Here is a 12676-nt window from a genome sequence, read left to right as displayed (position 1 = left end):
AAATCGTAAAAAATCTGCAATGTTAATAATATTAAAACCAAACTAATTTTTTGGTAAAAAACATAAATATTTATTTGATATAAAGAACAGAAAATTAACACAACTATGCATTTCAACAACAAAATCATAATAAATTCAGTCTTGTATAAAAATAAAATTTAAAAAAACATTTTTATGCAATGCTATAAAATTCAAAAAATAATAAATTTTTTTTTAATATATAGTTTTACTTCAGCAAGTTTTTTATTTAAAAATAAAAATAAAGATCTTTAATATTTACATATGTGTTGCCCGATTTTCCAAAATTTGACAATTTGCAAAAATTTTATTAAAAATTAAATTTTGCAAAATTTTCTTAGAAATAAAATTTTGCAAAAATGTTCATGGAAATACATTTTTGCAAGAATTTACTATAGAAAAATTTTTCTACAGATATAAAGGCTTGAAAAAGTTTTCTATAGAATAAAATTTTGACAAAATTCTCTATAGAAATAAAATATTGACTAAATTTTTTATTGAAATACAATTTTGACAAAATATTCTATAGAAATACAATTTTAACAAAATTTTCTATAGAAATAAAATTTTGACAAAATTATCTATAAAAATAAAATTTTGCCGAAAGTTTCTATAGAAATAAAATTTTGAAAAAATTTTCTATAGAAACAAAATTTTGCCGAAATTTTCTATAGAAATAAAATGTTGACAACTTTTTCTGTAGAAATAAAATTTTAACAAAATTTTCTATAGAAATAAAATTTTAACAAAATTTTCCATAAAAATAAAATTTTGACAAAATTTTCTATTGAAATAAAATTTTGACAACTTTTTCTATAGAAATAAAATTTTAACAAAATTTTTTATAAATTCCATATAAAACATTTCTTTCGAGTAAAACTTAATTTATATATATACTACCCACAAAAATTTGATCAACAACTTCAAGATATTTTTGTAATTTGGTAGATTTTTGATAGCATTTTCTTCAAATTTTGGTGGATTATTTTTGGCACGAGTGGCAACCGTGATACTAACACTGTAGATGTAAAGAGAGGTATAGCTCCTACATGTATGAAATCTCTAGCAAAAACTTGCAATTTCTCTATCTGACTATTGTCAAGTGTATTCTCTTTTTTGGTGGCTCTAAATGTGAAAACGAACTGCTTCTAGCCCAAATTTTTGGGGCAAAAATCGGAAATCGGCATTTGTTATATTTTGAGTAAAAAATCGTCAAAATGCCGATAAGTCGGCAAAATTGGCAGCGCTGGTTGTACCCATAGACCTTATAATACATAGATGATCCACTATTCTCTTTAAAAAAAATGTGTAAGTTCCAAAAATTAATTTTCTGACATTTCGTTTTGATTTTTTCGTAAAGAGTCAGTCCCAAATATTAATTTTCGGGCATTTTCGGGCTATGGTTGTACCCATAGACCTTATAATACATAGATGATCCACTATTCTCTTTAAAAAAATGTGTCAGTTCCAAAAATTAATTTTCTGACATTTCGTTTTGATTTTTTCGTAAAGAGTCAGTCCCAAATATTAATTTTCGTGCATTTGCTTTTGTGTTGTTCGTAAAGAGCAATACTGCTCAAAATTAAATTTCGTATTTTCGCAGTTTTGGTCACAATTTTTTGTTCAAATATGAACTCTTAATATATTAATTTATTTATAAATCCTCTGGTGCATCATAAACTGTCTAATTTTGTGTAAAATTGACAAACTACAAAAAGGAAAACGAAAGAGACTGTAAGCGTGCTCTTATTTTTCTCGTTTGAGCCATGGGTGTCAAACTATGTTCGACAGTTCCGAAGATTAAGAATAAACGAGAAAAATAAGAGCACGCTTACAATCTCTTTCGTTTTCCTTTTTGTAGTTTGCCAATTTTACACAAAATTAGACAGTTTATGATGCACCAGAGGATTTATAAATAAATTAATATATTAAAAGTTCATATTTGAACAAAAAATTGTGACCAAAACTGTGAAATTTAATTTTGAGCAGTATTGCTCTTTACGAACAACACAAAAGCAAATGCACGAAAATTAATATTTGGGACTGACTCTTTACGAAAAAATCAAAACGAAATGTCAGAAAATTAATTTTTGGAACTGACACATTTTTTTTAAAGAGAATAGTGGATCATCTATGTATTATAAGGTCTATGGTTGTACCCAAGGAAGAGAATATAAACTGATATGTAATCTATTGCTGAGAACGGTTAGGGTTGCCAACGATCAATTGTTCGAGTTTTTTCGGGGAAAAGTATTACTGACAATGCGCACGATTATCACGATGAATTTATAAGAAATAATGCCGAAATAATTTACTCGTTCGAGAATAATTTTAATAACACGCTTTCAATGACATTTTTCCATTATTCTATTAAATATTTTCATTCTGAAGCATGCACTGGTAGAAAAAAATTTAAGGATTTTGATTAGATTATGTATATTTTCGTACTCTTGTGTTAATCCGTTGGTACTTCATCGTTTTAAGTAACTTCTTTTAAAAATATCAAGGCATCCAAAATTTTTATCAGATAAACGCGATCTTGTCATATTGTAGACGGACATTTCACCATTGCTTTTCATTTTATGTGGCAAGACTTCCATTACACATGAACTCATTGTTCAGAGGAGGATCTTATCGTTTACTACGATTTTTGATGAAATTTTGCTTTTTATAGTATACCTCATGTATAATAAATTGTTATTCAAGGTGTACCATAAATGTTTATTAACTCAATTTGTCGGGTATAAAATCTAAGGGCCGTTTGCCATGAATGGCGACTCCAATTTATTAATAAATAATGCTAAAAAGTCACAAATTTAACAAATTGGAATTAGTTTTTCGGGATCCCGAAAAATCCCGGGATTTCGGGACGAGATTTATCACGGATGACAACCCTACTAAAGACTAATAGTCACGATAACCATCTACAACGAATTGGTACATTCAGTATTACCGTTGTATGACTTTAGTCGAATACACAAAGCTTGAAGAAGCAATGCATCCATTTGTCTCAAATATATACTACACGCACAGAAAAACTATGTGTGGACATGTTTGGCGCATCCATTTAATGCTTATCTAGAGCATGTAATTGCCGCCAAACCCATGTATTTTGTCTTTGTAAAAATAGTTTTCGAGCGGAGAAAAATGTATGGTGGCAATAAGCATTCGAATGGTTCTCAAATACCGCAAACATGTTCTATCATTTAAATGATAGAATTTGAGACCATTAAATGGTCGGGGAAATCGTGTACCTGACCATTCAATTTTTTTTACTTTTTTAGAGGGAAAAAGTATTTTTATAGGTTAAGTTGTGACATGTCTAGAACCATTACATGGCCATAAAGACATTTTACATTTTTTTGTGACCATTTCATTTTTTAACTTTTTTGCAGCGAAAAGAATTTATAAAAACATTGAGCAGGAACACACGATTTCCATTTTGCGCGTCAGTCGTGTGTTGATTGTTTCTTGGAATGGACGGAGAATACGGATTTACTGTTTTGTGTTAATTTATTTATTCAGAAGTGGCACGTGGTTTCATGTGAAGACAAAAAAGGAAAGTGCAATTGAAAAAATGTACCTGTTTTTTGTTCTGCATTTTGCTATATGGTATCATTTATTTTTATTTGTAGTTACATGATGTCTGCGTTTGTACATTTGACGGGCACGCACTAAATATGGAATGATTACTTATTGTTGAAATTGAAATAAAATAGAGTGTGTAAAAATTTATGATGTTTGCTTGAACGTCATTATAAATACAAATAAACAATGAATCAGTTTATAAATAAATAAAAAAAAACAAATAAATAAAGTTAATTTTGTGTTTTTTTTTCTCAAGTGGCGTCCTTTTTTCGACGATGAAAAAAGTTTTTTCATAAAGATCAAAACATTTTAGGTTGTGACCATGTTCTTTTAACTAGGAGAAAAACATTTTGAATGAATACCATAAAATTTTAAATCGTGACCATTGCCTTTTCATTCAAACAAAATTCTTTTCATCAATATAATAACATTTTAGATGAGGACAATTATATTTTTCTTAGAACCATGTTCACTGAGCCAACATGGTTGCAGGCGAAAATGTTACATGGTCGCCGCAAAAATAGCTCCTATCATATTATTTTGCTCTTCAAATATGATTGTGACAATCATGTTTCTTCTCTGTGTATAGTAATATTTAATTATTTACTTACAAATATTTTTTATTGAAGGTTTTTTTAATAGTTTTCCTTCATATAAATGAACCATTTTTCCTCATATAAATATATACTCTACGTATAAGGCTGAGCCAAATATGTGCAATTTTGTAGTTCATAAGTTGGAATGTATTTCTTTTCTATTCAATAAAGTGCTATGTTATTTTCTATAGAAGCTATGCAAATGAATGGGATCTCCAATATAAATGGGTTAAACAAGACCAAGCTTCCATTTGACGTTGAGAATGAAAAGCTAAAGCTGTTGACGACTTTTTTTTATGAAAATACGACTTTTTCAAATATCCAATGGTAACACTGGGTACTTTGTTTGACATACAAAAAATGCAAAAAAGTCCATTGGTGATAAGAAAATCGTCGACCATAGTAGTGGTCTACCATCAACACGATTTTCTACGAAGGAATACAAATACAACAGATGATCGAGGAAAATTAACAAAATCAATTCTCATTCAAAGAGCAAGTTCTCTTATACTCTTTTGATATCAAATGAGCATTTAATCAACACCAGATTTTTTTTTTTTTGGTTTTGTTGTAAGGAAATAAAAACAACAAACAGAAAAATGAAATTGATTAAGCGACAATGGTATGTGACCACACTTTAAGTAGTCTTCAGTTTGCCTTTGGCACTCGGAGTATTTGGACGTGTTTGTAGCCAAAGGGGTAGTTAGTTGCATGACGTGCATAAAATAAAAAAAACACAACACAAAAGGATCGTGATATCGGCCACGATCTAATTATCCAAGCGATAGTGAATAATCCACAGTAGTTAGTGAAATAAAATATGGTTGCTGTGTGTGAATAAAAGCCAAAAAAAAAAAACATAAAAATTAAAAGTTCTTAACTACTTAATGAAATATAATACCCCCATAAAAATAAAAAAGAAATAATACAAACGATCCTTATCTCAGACCTCTGGTTGGTTAATCGAACAAAAACAAAATTGCAATCAAATTGAATTTAATCAGATCATAAAACCTATTCACTGTGAAATGGTGAATATTTAAAAGAAATCGAAATTGTTTCATTTTGGTTGGTGTGACATGCCTGAAAGACAAAACGATTAAAAATAGAAAACAAGAATAAGGTGAATATTTAAAAATCTAAAAATGAAAAAAAAAAAATAAGAACACAAATAAAAAAATCAAGCGGTTATTGACATGGAAACAGTAGACAAAATAGAAATGTTGTATTGTTTTGCAAATAAATTAAATATTTTGCACGAGAAAAATGAAATAAAATAAATGTTATATACCATAAACCACGATCCTGCATGATTTCAAAAATTTTAAAAATATATTTGAAATATAATTAACATCTGCAAAAAGCACTATTGAAAGAATTAATTTATTTGTCCACATTTTTACAAAAAAATAGAGCAATTAAATAAATTATCATATTTAACAGTCGGTTCTATTATCAGCATAATTATTGAAATCACCAGGAAATTCTGAAATGTCTTTTTGTGACCAAACCAAAGAGACGGAAATCTCCCATTATACTTATCGACCAAAATAAGTATGTACATAACCATAACGATAGGTGGTAGGCGAAATATTTTTCCGTGACGAATAAATACAATAGGCATGTCGACTTATAGTAATTAACATAGACGGGATTTTAATTTGATGACACGCCGCTAGCCGTTAAGGTATTCTGCTTCCCAAAATACGCGACGCCTATCGACTATCGCTTTGGTTATGTTTTCATACTTCAGCAGTAGGACTAGTTACACTGAAAAAACAGTGAACCCACCAGGAAGAAAACATTTAGTTAATTTTAATATTTTTAGAAAATTTTAACTAAACAGTATTAAAAACGCTGACATCACGCCAATATCACAAAAATTAGTAAATATTTTTCGACAAATTCAAGAAAATTTATTAGACATAATTTTTTTATCACTTAAAAAAAACCTTGTAGTTTGAAAGAAAAAAATGGAGTTCAGAATTGCCAGAATATCTTTAGTGACATACGAAGTTCATGATGGATGCATTTGTAGTAAAATTTACAAATTTAAAGCAATAATGAACTATTTTGTGAGAAGTACGAATTTAGTAAAACTTTTTACTTCACAAAATTTTCCCGTTTTTTAGTTCATTTAACTAACGTACGCAAAAAATTATTAGAGTAAACGAAACTTTCTCCATATGTAATAATTCCATGAACAAAAACAAAGTTAAATTGGTTTTAGTGAAATAGAGAGTTCACTTTTTTTTTTGAGTGTATAAGTACATACATATTTGATCACCGAAAAAAAAAACATTCCCGCTTCGAAAGATGTTTTCTTTACACTAGGTTAGGTTAGGTTAGGAGGCAGCCTGATGTATCAGGCTCACTTAGACTATTCAGTCCATTGTGATACCACATTGGTGAACTTCTCTCTTATCACTGAGTGCTGCCCGATTCCATGTTAAGCTCAATGACAAGGGACCTCCTTTTTATAGCCGAGTCCGAGCGACGTTCCACATTGCAGTGAAACCACTTAGAGAAGCTTTGAAACCCTCAGAAATGTCACCAGCATTACTGAGGTGGGATAATCCACCTCTGAAAAACTGTTTGGTGTTCGGTCGAAGCAGGAATCGAACCCACGACCTTGAGTATGCAAGGCGGGCATGCTAACCATTGCACCACGGTGGCTCCACGGTGAATTTGGTATTGAATCCGAGCCAAAGAAACGGATAATTGAAGTAAGGGTAGCTTTAAGGCACAATTTCTTTTATATTTGAGTTTTTCGTACTAGATTCTAGGAAACAATATTTAATTTATTCGATTTTTCAACCTTTTGCCTTCAAAAGCGTATTAATGGCAACTTAAGCTTCCAAATCCAGTCTCGACTTCAAGTAGAAATTATGCTATGTTTCAAGTAAAAACGTATTTAAAATAAAGTATTGAAAAACATCTCAAGAAAAAAATAATGCGAAAATATTTCGAATAAAAATGTTAATTGAGTTTTCAAAAATATTCAATTAAAAATTTAATTCATTCATTAAATTTTTTAATTGAAACAATAATGAATTACATAAATTTGTTGTTTCAATATTGGATCAATCAATTTTTTAATTGACTTTGGTGATTGATACTATCATTCCTGTGATTGAAGACATTTCAATTAAAAATTAATTTGATCAATTAATTTTGTTATTCAAGACAAAAAAATATTTTTTGTGTGTTTTTGGAAGTTTTTTTTTTTTGCTTTCAAACAAAACTTAAATACGAATTCATTAATTCGAAGAATTTTTCATAATTAGTAAATTTGAAATTCTCATTTCATTTCTAAGTCGAATCACTTAACTATAAGTACAAAACGACTATGTTCGGTTGGGTCGTCTTTTGTATAATATAAAAAAATTTATATCAGTGATGTGCGTTTTCAACCCGAAGCAAAAATTGTATTTTTTAAGGACATAAAATCTTTAGCCTCATGACAATATTTTTCTCAGTGTAGAAAGAAAAGTGCAGAGGAATATTTATTCGTAAATATATATATATATATATATATATATATATATATATATATATATATATATATATATATATATATATATATATATATATATATATATATATATATATATATATATATATATATATATATATATATATATATATATATATATATATATATATATATATAATGGAAAAATGGACAATGAAAAATCGTATAGAAATAAATCTCACAAAGGCTGAACCAAAGAAACAAAAAGTGTTCGGAAAAGCACACTGGCTTTGTATTCATGAAAAACCTTAATAGGCATGAACAAGTCGGGACTAAGACCCAGAATTGTTCGCCGGGAATATTTAATCCTATAGTGATATTATAGTCTAGTTAGTAATTCAGCAATCAAATCACCCGACGATTTAAGAAACATTTAAGACATTATTTATTGCATAATTATTGTAATGCAGATACTGATGTTCTAAGTGTCATATTGCATCTATTGCCTTTACAAAAAAAAAAAAAACAAACAGCATACACCAAGTATGCTCAAGATAAAGATCGTGGTAGGAAAAAGAGCATGGACCCAGGGCGATATTGAGAAGAATGCCAAAATCTTCCAGCCAGAGTGGACTATACTCGGGCGAAGCATTCTAGAAATGTGGGAATATGGAAGAAATCGTTGAATATATTTATGGCATGTCCTGTCATCGTACAGCTATCTTCCGGATAGCTATCTTCCAAATAGCACGGTTTATTAAAAGAAACCTGGTTTAATATTAGCCAATTCTGTCGTCGACAGTATAATTAAATCACAGCAAGCAAATACAAACCATTATACTTTGTCTTACATATCAAAGCAATTGATACCTTTGCTTGGCACGTTTTAACAAGTCTGTACGATATTTTCTATTAGGGTAATCATAATCTAATCTTTTTTTCTACCAGCCAATAATATTCATTTGATCTACATCTGCTTTATAACATTTATGATAATTCAATAACTCCCGAAATATTGACATAAAATATTAGCCATGTGTTTACAAATTTAATTATAGATCTTGTTTGTTTGATCCAATAATCGCTGCAAACTTACCTGAGCAATAACCCAAGTGTCTGTATTTATTTGAAGTTGATTTGTCCTCATTGAAAGCACTATCAATTTACATAAACTTGTGCCTGACTGATAAGGAAAGTTTGTTTGTATGTAAAACATTCATACATATTTTTAGTTATTTATTTAATAAAATTCAATAAACATAGTGGATATAATAGGGTGGATCTATCTTAAAAATAGATTCATTGCAAACAATGCACATTGCATTATTTTTCAGACCTTATGGTGATTGCGATTGGGAAAAAATATGTTGCATATTTTACTCCTTACCCCCATAAATCGAAAATTTTTGTACGATTGGAAAATTCAGTGCAGCCTACCCAAAATGTGCACGTTCGATTGACGGGAAGTAACCCATTGCAAGAGCAAAAGTGTAACCCATTTTACACCGTAGCTGGTCTACGGTGCAGATGGTTACACTTTCAATCAGATGTCGAAGACGCTTTTATTCTCCGACCTAAATAATAGCGTTGTTGAAAATGCAAAAGAAAGTGCGTGATGCGTGTATTGTGGTTGGTGTTCAATTTCTTCAACACAGCTGATTAATTTACCAAGAAGAAGCATATCAATTGTTTAGTGCCGCGACAACAAAATTCGATATTAAATATTTGTAATATAATAGCAAAATGCAAAAAGCAAGTGCGTTTTTTGGCCAACACCATTGTAGATGCGCTATTGGAGAGAAGTTCTTCTGACGACGATGAAGAAGTTACAACATCATTGCTTGGACGAAATGACCAACGGCGAGTTCTAAACTTTGTTGAGGATGTAATTAATTTGTACTCTGAAGTAGAAGATCATTAAAAATATATAAAATCAAAAGTTCTAAACGATTTTCCTTAGTTCAAGAAAAATTTGCGTGTTAGGGTGGGTACTATGTTCGGTTTTCGAGTTGAAAATCACTATATTTTGGCGATTACTTTTCCTGAAATAATCAAAATTATAAATGAAAACAAACATATTCCTGTAAAGTCTTCCCGAAATCTAGATGAACAAGAAACTGCGAACCAATTGAGTTAATTTATCTACATTATATTGAAATGTTTTAATAAAGTAACCCCGAAAATTTCAATGCGAAAAGCGAACATAGCACTGACCTTTAGTTGAGATTCCAATAATAAGGTGGGTGGGTATTAAGTTCGAGTTTAGCCGCTAAAATCGCTAAAGTGAAAACTAAGCCAGTAAAAAAGGCATAAAATTATATATATTTGTTGCAAATTTTATTATAACTTGCTTTGGGAATAGCCCAAAGCAAAATTTCACAAAGTTTGTATTCCTTAAAGTGGAATAATTAAGAAAAGTAATCGTGAAAAATGGCGATTTTAGCGGCTAAAGGTGAGTACTATGTTCGGGTTTTTCACCAAAACACTAAACTAAAAGTACAAAAATATGTATGAAGACGATTATATTTTGATCAAGTCTTACCAAATAATGGAAGAAAATGATCCATGGAATTGATTGCAAATAATTTTATATTTCTATATTAATTAATTAAAAAAAGTAACCGTGAAAGTAAGCTGGTTTTCAGCTTGAAAACTGAACATAGTACTCAGCTTAAACTCGAACTTAATACCCGCCTATAGTTAATAATACCCGAAATATTTCCGCCAAATTTCTTTTGTTTTGATTTTATATCAGTGTTGCACCTTTTTTGTTCGTTTTCACACGCAAACGGTGTTGTCATTGCAAGGGGTTTCGGCAACACTGTGGTAACACCATAAAATGTTGTACCATTTGGATGCAACACTTTTTTCCCCAAACGAAATCACCATTAGAAAACATACAATGTATGAATAGGTAAGTACACCAAAAAAAAAAGTGAACCCGCCATGAAAGAAAATGTTGGTTTATTTTAGAAAATTTTAACTAAAATAGTTTTTAATTTGTAATATCTTACAAATAAGTTAATACTTTTTGTCAAATTGAGGAAAATTTATTAAAAATAATAATGTTTCTCTGTTGATTAAGAAAATTTCATATGTTGAAGGAAAAAAAATGGATTCAATAATTGTTAAAATGTCTTTAGCACTATACGAAGCTCAAAACATGTACAATTTTAGTAACATTTTCTCCTTTGATAGACTTATGAACTCAATTTAAGCAAACTTCTGCCATTTTAGAAAAATATGAATTATTTTATTATACCCTGCGCCACACTGTGGAACAGAGTATTATAAGTTAGTGCATATGTTTGTACCACCCAAAAGGAGACGAGATAGACACATGGTGTCTTTGGCAATAATGCTCAGGGTGGATCCCTGAGTCGATATAACCATGTCCGTCCGTCCATCCGTCCGTCCGTCCATCCGTCCGTCCATCCGTCCGTCCGTCTGTCTGTGAACACATTTTTGTGATCAAAGTCTAGGTCGCAATTTAAGTCCAATCGCCTTCAAATTTGGGTCAGAATAGAACCCTATTGATTTTGGAAGAAATCGGTTCAGATTTAGATATAGCTCCCATATATATCTTTCGCCCGATATGCACTAATATGGACCCAGCAGCCAGAGTTTTATACCGATTTGCTTGAAATTTTGTACAAACATAACACTTGGTCGTATAGTCAAGTGTGCAAAATTTGATTGAAATCTGTTCAGATTTAGATATAGCTCCCATATATATCTTTCGCCCGATATGGACTTATATAGCCCCAGAAGCCAGATTTTTGGCCGAATTTGGTTGAAATTTTGCACTAGGAGTACAATTAGTAGTATAGTCAAGTGTGCAAAATTTGATTGAAATCGGTTCAGATTTAGATATAGCTTCCATATATATTTTTCGCCCGATATGGACTTATATGGCCCCAGAAGCCAGAGTTTTGGCCCAATTTGGTTTAAAATTTTGCACTAAGAGTACAATTAGTAATATAGTCATGTGCGCCAAATTTGATTGAAATCGGTTCAGATTTAGATATAGCTCCCATATATATCTTTCGCCCGATATGGACTTATTTGGCCCCAGAAGCCAGATTTTTGGCCGAATTTGGTTGAAATTTTGCACTAGGAGTACAAATAGTAGTATAGTCAAGTGAGCAAAATTTGTAGTAGATTTAGCATTGTAGCTATGCGTACCAAATTTGATTGAAATCGGTTCAGATTTAGATATAGCTCCCATATATAGCTTTCGCCCGATTTACACTCATATGACCCCAGAGGCCAATTTTTAACTCCGATTTAGTTGAAATTTTGCACAGGAAGTAGAATTAGCATTGTAGCTATGCGTGCCAAATTTAGTTGAAATCGGTTTAGATTTAGATATAGCTCCTATATATATGTTTTTCTGATTTCGACAAAAATGGTCAAAATACCAAAGTTTTCCTTGTAAAATCGCCTCTGCTTAATCGAAAAGTTGTAAAACTGACTCTAATTTTCCTAAACTGCTAATACATATATATCGAGCGATAAATCATAAATAAACTTTTGCGAAGTTTCCTTAAAATTGCTTCAGATTTAAATGTTTCCCATATATTTTTACTAACATTGTGTTCCACCCTAGTGCATTAGCCGACTTAATTTTTGAGTCTATAGATTTTGTAGAAGTCTATCAAATTCTGTCCAGTTCGAGTGATATTTAAATGTATGTATTTGGGACAAACCTTTATACATAGCCCCCAACACATTTGACGGATGTGATATGGTATCGAAAATTTAGATCTACAAAGTGGTGCAAGGTATAATATAGTCGGCCCCGCCCGACTTTAGACTTTCCTTACTTGTTTTTTATTAAAATTGTGTACTATATATGTATACCCCTTTTTTCTTATTTTTAGTTCACGTTATTAAAGTAAAACAAAAAATTCGTCAAATAAGGAACATTTGCTCACATTTAACTAAAATCAACTTCATCTTAATGAACAAAAAACAAGTTTCAGTTGGAATTGGCGTC

General features: G+C 30.4%; 1 protein-coding gene across 1 annotated transcript in view; it reads left to right on the top strand.

Annotated features, from left to right (window-relative positions):
- Positions 1 to 4869: 4869 nt before the first annotated feature.
- The window catches only part of LOC142225301 (ABC transporter G family member 2-like), a 99123-nt gene continuing 91316 nt past the window's right edge, over positions 4870 to 12676 (top strand). Inside the window, exon 1 of the mRNA XM_075295078.1 lies at positions 4870 to 5325. The gene's annotated coding sequence lies outside the window, so the exon portion shown is untranslated. The remainder of the gene's footprint in view (positions 5326 to 12676) is intronic.

Source organism: Haematobia irritans, chromosome 2 (assembly GCF_050003625.1).
Source record: "Haematobia irritans isolate KBUSLIRL chromosome 2, ASM5000362v1, whole genome shotgun sequence".
NCBI classification, from domain to species: domain Eukaryota; kingdom Metazoa; phylum Arthropoda; class Insecta; order Diptera; family Muscidae; genus Haematobia; species Haematobia irritans.
The sequence above is the reverse complement of the archived record's forward strand: the minus strand, read 5'-3'. Positions and strand labels throughout refer to the sequence as shown.